Source organism: Heterodontus francisci, chromosome 1 (genome assembly GCF_036365525.1).
Source record: "Heterodontus francisci isolate sHetFra1 chromosome 1, sHetFra1.hap1, whole genome shotgun sequence".
Lineage (NCBI taxonomy): Eukaryota > Metazoa > Chordata > Chondrichthyes > Heterodontiformes > Heterodontidae > Heterodontus > Heterodontus francisci.
The window spans coordinates 34306312-34317141 of record NC_090371.1 but is presented as its reverse complement, the minus strand read 5'-3'; the positions used below and the strand labels follow the sequence as shown (position 1 = coordinate 34317141).

At 45.0% G+C, this 10830-nt stretch overlaps 1 protein-coding gene across 2 annotated transcripts in view; it reads left to right on the top strand.

The window, feature by feature from the left end:
- The first annotated feature begins 953 nt into the window (after nt 1-953).
- Nucleotides 954-10830, top strand: part of LOC137368701 (uncharacterized) — a 36233-nt gene continuing 26356 nt past the window's right edge. Inside the window, exon 1 of one of the 2 annotated variants that reach the window (XM_068028877.1) lies at nt 954-1044. The gene's annotated coding sequence lies outside the window, so the exon portion shown is untranslated. Of the gene's footprint in view, nt 1138-10830 lie in introns of both variants that reach the window. The other variant, XM_068028871.1, reaches the window with a different exon arrangement.

Below are 10830 nucleotides of genomic sequence, written 5' to 3'. Positions count from 1 at the left end.
GTAGTCAAGAAGGCATACGGCATGCTTGCCTTCATCGGGCGGGGCATAGAGTATAAAAATTGGCAAGTCATGTTGCAGCTGTACAGAACCTTAGTTCGGCCACACTTAGAATATTGCGTGCAATTCTGGTCGCCACACTACCAGAAGGACGTGGAGGCTTTGGAGAGGGTACAGAGGAGGTTTACCAGGATGTTGCCTGGTCTGGAGGGCATTAGCTATGAGGAGAGGTTGGAAAAACTCAGATTGTTTTCACTGAAACGACGGCGGTGGAGGGGCGACCTGATAGAGGTTTACAAAGTTATGAGCGGCATGGACAGAGTGGATAGTCAGAAGCTTTTTCCCAGGGTGGAAGAGTCAGTTACCAGGGGACATAGGTTTAAGGTGAGAGGGGCAAAGTTTAGAGGGGATGTGCGAGGCAAGTTTTTTACACAGAGGGTGGTGAGTGCCTGGAACTTGCTGCCAGCGGAGGTGGTGGAAACAGGTATGATAGCGACGTTTAAGAGACATCTTGACAAATCCATGAATAGGAAGCGAATAGAGGGATTTGGGCCCCGGAAGTCCAGAAGGTGTTAGTTTGGGCAGGCATCAAGATCGGCGCAGGCTTGGAGGGCCGAATGGCCTGTTCCTGTGCTGTACTGTTCTTTGTTCTTTGTTTGTTCTTTGTATTGCAATTGGCTTGAAACTGGTGAGCAGCACAAAATATTACAAAAAGCAAAATACTATAGATGCTGGAAATCTGAAATGAAAACAGAAATGCTGGAAATAAAAAGCAGGTCTGGCGGCGTTAGTGGAGAGAGAAACCTCTCATCAGATATCAGCCATGGGCTAGCTACATTCCATATATGGATTTGACTTTCGGGCTGCATATGTCGGATTTTTGTGGGCTTTCAAATGCAGTAACTGAAACAATAACAGGCTGCCAAGCCCATGAATGATGTATCAACTAACGAATCAGAGAGCCGGTTGGAATCCAGTAGCTGTGTGTTCGAGGGAGAGCACGGAGCGCTAGCCCGGAGGATTGCAGGATTGTCCTGAAACGCAAAGGTGACTTTCCAGCTTTGTGGAGCGCAATCGGACAAGCTGAAAGTGAGCGGCCAGACAGCAAGGGTCAAACATTCGTTACACTTTTAACGCCAGGTCTGATTTGCTTTTAGTTTAACGCTTTTAGCGCGACCCGTTCCTTATTTAACAGAGAGCCACAGGTGAAAAATAACGCTCCATGCAAAACTAATTTCTTTCGAAAACATTTCAGTATTTATTATTTAATGACATTATTATTTAATTGAAAAGAATGCGTTTGTTGCTCGATTTGCTCTGCTCAAGCGATTACTGAAGGGGAGAGAGCGGAGTTCCGTGTTTTGCAACATGATATCTGTAATTGAGATTGTTATTTCATTTACGTGGCAACTTTAATACAAAAAGATACGCCATTTCGGAAGGTAATATACACCAATTTCTAGACATAAAATGAATCCAGTTGCCGGACCGACTGCTTGAAACCCGACTTCCTGGTTTTGAATTTTTGTTTCTTCGCATACGTTAGTTGCGAAAAACAAGTCGTTCGTGATGATTTTGGTTTTTAATCTTCTGTTAAAGAGGACTAGCGTGCTTGTCAGCCGCAGTTGTGAAAAATGAGGTGTTGTAAAAGCCTTATCTGCCAAAATTGAAGAAGATACGAAGAAAAATGAGGATCTTAGAGAGAAAACTTAAATCCTTTAAAAGCCATTATGAAATCCCGGAAGTAATCTGCACGGAAGACCAAAACCCGCCCATCATGCAGAGCTCTGTTGAGCAGATGCCAGGCGCTGGAAACATTTCCACCAGGTCTCTGCAGCATCTGCAGAGAGAAACAGAGTTAACGTTGCAGGTCTTAAAGATTAACTCTGTTTCTCTCTCCACAGATGCTGCCAGACCTGGCAGTATTTCCAGCACTTTGTGTTTTTATTTCAGATTTCCAGCATCTGCAGTATTTTGCTTTTCTTCCACCAGGTCTCTTTTCTGCACCATATTGTCCTTCATTTCCTGGGTGTAAATTTTCTCAGTACAGCAGATTTATCCGGAATCGTCGGTGGCCTGTGTCACCCATTAGGGACCAAAGTGGCAATCTGTGTGTGGAGCTGGAGGACATAACTGAGGTTTTAAATGATTACTTTTCATCTGTGTTCACAGTGGAGAAGGATGATACAGATGTAGGGATCAGGAAGGGGGATTGTGATATACTTGAACAAGTTAGCATTGGAAAGGAGGAAGTATTAGCTGTTATAGCGGGCTTAAAAGTGGATAAATCCCCAAGCCCAGATGAGATGTATCCCAGGCTGTTAGGTGAGGCAAGGGAGGAGATAGCAGGGGCACTGACACAAATTTTTAAATCCTCTCTGGCCACAGGAGAGGTACCAGAGGACTGGAGGACAGCGAATGTGGTACCATTATTCAAGAAGGGTAGCAGGGATAAACCGGGTAATTACAGGCTGGTGAGTCTCACATCAGTGGTTGGGAAACTATTGGAAAAAATTCTGAGGGACAGGATTAATCCCACTTGGAGAGTCAGGGATTCATCAGGGATAGTCAGCATAACTTTGTCAGGGGGAGATCGTGCCTAACTAACTTGATTGAATTTTTCGAGGAGGTGACTAGATGTGTAGATGAGGGTAAGGCGGTTGATGTAATCTACATGGACTTAAGTAAGGATTTTGATAAAGTCCCACATGGGAGATTGGTTACGAAGGTAAGAGCCCATGGGATCCAGGGCAATTTGGCAAATTGGATCCAAAATTGGCTTAGTGGCAGGAGGTAGAAGGTGATTGAGGGTTGTTTTTGCAAGTGGAAGCCTGTGACCAGTGGTGTACCGCAGGGATCGGTGCTGGGACCCTTGCTGTTTGTAGTGTACATTAATGATTTAGACGTGAATATAGGAGGTTTGATCAGTAAGTTCGCAGATGACACAAAAATCGGTGGTGTCGTAAATAGTGAGGAGGAAAGCCTTAGATTACAGGACGATATAGATAGGCTGGTAAGATGGGCAGAGCAGTGGCAAATGGAATTTAATCCTGAGAAGTGTGAGGTGATGCATTTTGGGAGGACTAACAAGGCAAGGGAATATACAATGGATGGTAAGACCCTAGGAAGTATAGAGGGTCAGAGGGACCTTGGTGTACTTGTCCAGAGATCACTGAAGGCAGCAGCACAGGTAGATAAGATGGTTAGGAAGGCTTATGGGATACTTGCCTTTATTAGCCAAAGCATAGAATATAAGAGCAGGGAGGTTCTGATGGAGCTGTGTAAAACGCTAGTTCGGCCACAACTGGAGTACTGTGTACAGGTGTGGTCACCGCACTATAGGAAGGATGTGATTTCACTGGGGAGAGTGCAGAGGAGATTCACCAGGATGTTGCCTGGGCTGGAGCATTTCAGCTATGAAGAGAGACTGGATAGACTAGGGTTGTTTTCCTTAGAGCAGAGAAGGCTGCTGGAGGTAAACAAAATTATAAGAGGTATTGATAGGATAGATAGAAAGAAACTTTTTCCCTTAGTGGAGGGGTCGGTAACCAGGGGCATAGATTTAAGGTAAGGGGAAGGAGGTTTAGAGGGGATTTGAGGAAAATTGTTTTCACCCAGAGGGTGGTTGTAATCTGGAACACACTGCCTGAAGTGGTGGTCGAGGCAGGAACCGTCCAACATTTAAGAAGTATTTTGATGAACACTTGAAATGTCGCAGCACACAAGACTACGGGCCAAGTGCTGGAAAATGGGATAAGAATAGTTAAGTGCTTGATGGCCGGTACAGACATGATCGGCTGAAGGGCCTGTTTCTGTGCTGTATAACTCTATGATTCTATGACTATGACGAACCCCTACTGTTTGTATAATGATTGTAATGCACAATTTCGTACATGGCAAGCATGAGTTTTTTAAGCTGACCATTTTCCAACCCATGGACCAGCTTGTCAGATTTTTCAGAAGCCTGCTAAACCAAATCAAATCAGCTGGTTATTTTAAATAGAAACATCGAAAAATAGGAGCAGGAGTGGGATATTCGGCCTTTCAAGCCTGCTTCACCATTCAATACGATCATGGCTGATCATCCCAACTCAGTACCCTGTTCCCGCTTTCTCCCTGTATCCCTTGATCCCTTTAGCCCTAAGAACTATATCTAACTCTTTCTTGAATATATTTAATGATTTGGCTTGAACTGCTTTCTGTGGCAGAAAATTCCACAAGTTCACCACTCTCTGGGTAAAGAAATCCCTCCTCATCTCAGTCCTAAATGGTTTACCCCTTATCCTTAGACTGTGACCCCTGGTCCTGGACTCCCCCGCCATCAGGAACATCCTTCCTGCATCTCATCTAAGATACCCTCTCATTCTTCTAAACTCGAGCGAATACAAGCCTAATTGACCCAATCTCTCTTCATACGTCAGTCCTGCCATCCCAGGAATCAGTCTGGTGAACCTTCGCTGCACTCCCTCTATAGCAAGAACATCATTCCTCAGATAAGGAGACCAAAACTGCACACAATACTCCAGATGTGGTCTCACCAAGGCCTTGTATAATTGCAGCAAGACATCCCTGCTCCTATACTCGAATCCTCTCACTATGAAGGCCAGCATACCATTTGCCTTCTTAACTATCTGCTGCACCTGCATGCTTATTTTTAGCGACTGGTGCACAAGGACACCCAGGTCTCACTGCACCTTCCCCTTTCCCAATCTATCGCCGTTCAGTTAATAAACTGCCTTTCTGATTTTGCCACCAAAGTGGATTACCTCACATTTATCCACATTATACTGCATCTGCCATGTATTTTCCCACTCACTCAACCTGTCCAAATCACACTGGAGCTTCTCTGCATCCTTCTCACAGCTCACACTCTCACCCAGCTTTGTGTCGTCTGAAAACTTGGATATATTACATTTAATTCCCTCATCTATATCATTAATGTATATTATGACTAGATAGGGTCCTAGGACTGATCCCTGCAGTACCCCACTAGTCACTGCCTGCCACTCGGAAAAAGACCCATTTATTCCTACTCTTTTTTTCCTGTCTGCCAACCAGTTCTCTATACATGTCAGTACCTTACCCCCAATCCCATGTGCTTTAATTTTGCATGCTAATCTCTTAATCGGCAAATTGCATAATCGCCCTTGAGGAGGTGGTGGTGAACTGCCTTCTTGAACTGCTGCAGTCTGTGTGGTCTTAGCCCCAGGACATCACTGCAGGAGTTCCTCACAATAGTGTTCTAGGCCTAATCATCTTCAGCTGCTTCATCAATGACCTGCCCTCCAATATAAGGTCAGAAGTGGGGATGTTCGCTGATTGCACAGTATTCAGTTCCATTTGCAACTCCTCAGATAATGAAGCTGTCCATGCCCACATGCAGCAAGACCTGGACAACATTCAGGCTTGGGCTGATGAGTGGCAAGTAACCTTCACGTCACACGTGTCTAGAGATGACCATCTCCAACTACAGAGTCCAGCTACTTCCGGCTGACATTCAATGGCATTACTTTCATTGAATTCCCCACTATTAACATCCTGGAGCAGTGCAGGGAGTGGGGAGGGAGGGGGTGGTCACCATTGACCAGAAATTTAACTGAACCAATTTCAGTGCAAGAAGTCTGGGGAATAAGTCAGATAAGCTGAGAGCACAGATTGTCATGTGTATGATATTATGGATATTACAGAGACATGGCTGAAAGAAGGGAAGGAATAGCAGCTCAACATTCCTGGTTACAGGGTTTTCAGACAAGATAGACAGGGATAGAAAAGGAAGGGAAGTCACAATATTGATTAAAGGAACAATTCTAGCTGTGAGGAGGGATGATATGGTAGAAGGATCATCAAATGAAGCCATATGGGTTGAACTAAGAACAAAAAGGGACAATCACACTACTGGGAGTGTACTATAGACCCCCAAGCTGTCAGAAGGCAATAGAAGAGCAAATATGTGGGCAAATCTCTGAGAAGTATCAAAAAGGTAGGGCAGTAATAGTGGGGAATTTCAACTATACTAATATTCTCAAGTGGGCCCACATCAGAGACGCCATCTATGACTCAGCAATGACCACCTATGGCAAACGTGAGAAGCAGATGCAGACTGGTTTCAATCTCACTTGGAAGAGCTGGAACCTGTCATAGCCACTAAGCGCATTGCACTGTTGAACTACAAGAAAGCCCCCAGCGAGTTAACATCCGTAGCACTTAAAGTAGCCAGAAGCGCTGCACAAAGAACAGCCAGGCATTGTGCAAATGACTACTGGCAACACCTATGCAGTCGTATTCAGCAGGCCTCCGACATCAGAAACATCAGAGGAATGTATGATGGCATTAAGAGAGCTTTTGGACCAACCATCAAGAAGATCGCTCCCCTCAAGTCTAAATCAGGGGACACGATCACTGACCAACACAAGCAAATGGGCCACTGGGTGGAGCACCACCTAGAACTGTACTCCAGGGAAAATGTTGTCACTAGGGTGGCACAGTGGCGCAGTGGTTAGCGCCGCAGCCTCACAGCTCCAGTGACCCGGGTTCAGTTCTGGGTGCTGCCTGTGTGGAGTTTGCAAGTTCTCCCTGTGGGTTTCCGCCGGGTGCTCCGGTTTCCTCCACAGCCAAAGACTTGCAGGTTGATAGGTAAATTGGCCATTGTAAATTGCCCCTAGTGTAGGTAGGTGGTAGGAGAATGGTGGGGATGTGGTAGGGAATATGGGATTCATGTAGGATTAGTATAAATGGGTGGTTGTTGGTCGGCGCAGACTCGGTGGGCCGAAGGGCCTGTTTCAGTGCTGTATCTCTATGTTCTATGAGACCGCCCTCAATGCACCCCAGTCTCTGCCAGTCATTGATGAGCTGCACGAACAGCGAACAAAATCGGAACTCAGTGATGCCATTGATTCTCCGGCCAGTGGAAAAGCCCCTGGGAAGGACGGCATTACCCCTCAAATAATCAAGAGTGCCAAGTCTGCTATACTCTCTGTACTCCATTAACTGCTTTGCCTGTGCTGGGATGAGGGAGCAGCACCACAGGACACGCACGATGCCAATATCATCACCCTCTATAAGAACAAGGGTGACTGCAACAGCGAGCGTGGAATCTCCCTGCTCAGCATAGTGGAGAAAGTCTTCACTCGAGTCTTTTTAAACAGAGTGCAGAAGCTGGCTGAGCATGTCTACGATGAGGCACAGTGCAGCTTTCGAGCAGAGAGAGCCACCATTGACATGCTGTTCTCCCTTCGCCAGCGACTGGAGAAATGCCATGAACAACAGATGCCTCTCTACGTTGCTTTCATAGATCTCACCAGCAGACGTGGTCTCTTCAGACTACTAGCAAAGATCGGATGTCCACCCAAGCTACTAAGTATCATCACCTCATTCCATGACAATATGAAAGGCACAATTCAGCATAGCGGTGCCTTATCAGACTCCTTTCCTATCCTGAGTGGTGTGAAACAGGGCTGTGTTCTCGCACCTACACTGTTTGGGATCTTCTTCTCCCTGCTGCTCTCACATGTGTTCAAGTCTTCAGAAGAAGGAATTTTCCTCCACACAAGATTAGATGGCAAGTTGTTCAACCTTGCCCGTCTTAGAGCAAAGACCAAAGTACGGAAAGTCCTCATCAGGGAACTCCTCTTTGCTAACGGTGCTGCATTAACATCCCACACAGAAGAGTGTCTGCAGAGACTCATTGACAGGATTGCGGCTGCTTGCAATGAATTTGGCCTAACCATCAGCCTCAAGAAAACAAACATCATGGGACAGGATGTCAGAAATGCTCCATCCATCAATATTGGTGACCACGCTCTGGAAGTGGTTCAAGAGTTCACCTACCTCGGCTCAACTATCACCAGTAACCTGTCTCTAGATGCAGAAATCAACAAGCGCATGGGAAAGTCTTCCGCTGCTATGTCCAGACTGGCCAGGAGAGTGTGGGAAAATGGCGCACTGACACGGAACACAAAAGTCCAAGTGTATCAAGCCTGTGTCCTCAATACCTTGCTCTACGTCAGCGAGGCCTGGACAACGTATGTCAGCCAAGAGCGACGTCTCAATTCATTCCATCTTCGCTGCCTCCGGAGAATCCTTGACATCAGGTGGCAGGACCGCATCTCCAACGCAGAAGTCCTCAAGGCGGTCCACATCCCCAGCATTTACACCCTACTGAGTCAGCGGCGCTTGAAATGGCTTGGCCATGTGAGCCGCATGGAAGATGGCAGGATCCCCAAGGACACATTGTACAGTAAGCTCGTCACTGGTATCAGACCCACCAGCTATCCATGTCTCCGCTTTAAAGACATCTGCAAATGCAACATGAAGTCCTGTGACATTGACCACAAGTCGTGGGAGTCAGTTGCCCGTGATCGCCAGAGTTGGCGGGCAGCCATAAAGGTGGGGCTAAGGAGTGGCGAGTCGAAGAGACTTAGCAGTTGGCAGGAAAAAAGACAGAAGCGCAAGGAGAGAGCCAACTGTGTAACAGCCCCGACAACCAATTTTATCTGTAGCGCCTGTGGAAGAGGCTGTCACTCTAGAATTGGCCTTTATAGCCACTCCAGGCGCTGCTTCACAAACCACTGTCCACCTCCAGGCGCTTACCCGTTGTCTCTCGAGACAAGGAGGCCAAAGAAGAAGAAGAATATTATCTGGGATTGAATTAGTGTGAAAGGCACAGAGAGAGTAGAATTGTTAAAATGCACTCAGTAGAACTTTTTTAGCCGGTATATAGCAAGTTCAACAAGAGAGGGGGCAGTTACAGACTGAATTTTAGGGAATGAAGTTGGCAGGTGGAAGGGATATCAGTTGGAGAGCATTTAGGGTATTTGGAGAGAATTAGGGTAGTTATGGAAAAGGACAATGATAGATCAGGAATAAAATTTCTCAAATGGGGAAAAGCTAATTTTACTAAGCTGATACGTGATTTAGCTGGTGGACTTGGAACAGCTATTTGAAGGTAAATCAGTGCCAGATTATTGGGAGGCATTCAAGGAAGAGATGGTGTGGATTCAGAGCAAAAACATTCCCTTAAAGAAAAACGGTGGGACAAACAAATCCAGAGCCACCCACATGTCAAGAGACTTAAAGGAGAGGATAAAGAAAAAAGGGAAGATTATGAAAGATACTGAGGGCTCAGTATTATAGAAAACCTCGAGGAGTATAAAAAGTGTCGGGACAAAATTAAAAAGGAAATTAGGAAAGCAAAAAGAGGGCATGAAAGATATTGGCAAGTAAAATCAAGGAAAACCTAAATATTTAAGAGCAGGAGGATAACTGAAGAAAGAGTATTGCTGAAAAAAGAGAAATGCTGTTGAAACTTTTCGTCTTGCACTCATCAGGACAGAAGCAAGAATGCCAAATTTCAAAGGGAGGAACAACTTATACTGCGTGAGAAAAGGGTGCTGATTCATCGGCAAGTAGACTCTGGTCGAGACATTGCCATGCAGACTGCACCAGGGAATTATTGTTTTGTTTAATTCAAAAAAAAGGTGAAATGCCTGGACATGTTCCTTTTGCCTGCAGAGAACAGGTCCCTGCATATAAATATATGTAGAATCAGCAAGCAATGTGGCTCACCTATGCTTACTGCTTTTCTATTCTTCCTGCCAAAGTGGACAAGTTCACATTTTCCCACATTATACTCCATTTGCCCACTCACCACCTATTTAAATCCCTTTGTAGACTCTTTATATCTTCTTGACAGCTTTCCGATTTATCTTTGTGTCATCAGCAAATTTAGCTAACATACATTCGGCCCCTTCATCGAAGTCATTGATATGGATTGTAAATCGTTGAGGCTCCAGCACTGATCCTTCGGCACTCCACCTGAAAATGACCCACTTATCCCTACTCTCTGCTTCCTGTTAGCTAACCGATCCTCTATCCATGCTAATATGTTACCCCCTACACCACAAACTCTTATTTTGAGTCGTAACCTTTGTTGTGGCATCTTATTGAATGCCTTTTGGCATTTTGCTACCACATCTACAGGTTCCCCTTTATCCACCTTGTATGTAACTTTCTCAAAGAACTTAGTCAAACACGATTTCCCTTTCACGACACCATGTTGTCCTGCTATTACCTCCTTAATAATGGATTCTAGCATTTTCCTTATGACAGATGTTAGGCTAAAGGGCCTGTAGTTTCCTGCTTCCTGTCTTCCTCCTTTCTTGAATAGAGGTGTTATATTTGCGATTTTCCAATCTGCTGGGACCTTTCCAGAATCTAGCAAATTTTGAAAGATTACAACCAATGCATCTGCTTTCTATGCAGCCACTTCTTTTAGGACCTGGGATAAAAGCCATTAGTTCTCAGGGACTTGTTAGCCTTTAGTTCTAATAGTTTTCTCAGTATCTTTTCCCTAGCGAAGTGATCGTTTTAAGTTCCTCCATCCCTTATACCTCTTGATTTTCAAGTATTCTTGGGATTTTTTTTATGTCTTCGACAGTGAAGACAGACACAAAATACCTGTTCAACGCTTCCACTATTTCCTTGTTTCTAATTATTAATTCCCCAGTCTCGCTGTCTAAGGGACCAACGCTCACTTTAGTTATTCTTTTCCTACGTAAATACTTGTACAATCTCTTACCACCTGCTTTTATATTTCTAACTAGCTTTCTCTCATACTCTAATTTCTCCCTCCTTATTTGAGTCATTCTTTGCTGGTGTCTAAAATCTGTCCAATCTCTGATCTACCACTAATCTTTGCAGTATTGTACACTTTTTCTTTCAATTTGATAGTATCCTTAACTTCCTTTGTTAGCTACGGATGGTGCCTCCTTCTCATAGGGTCATAGAAGCCCCCTTGCAGCTGTTGAGTAAGTATTTTCAATATTTTAATTCCCA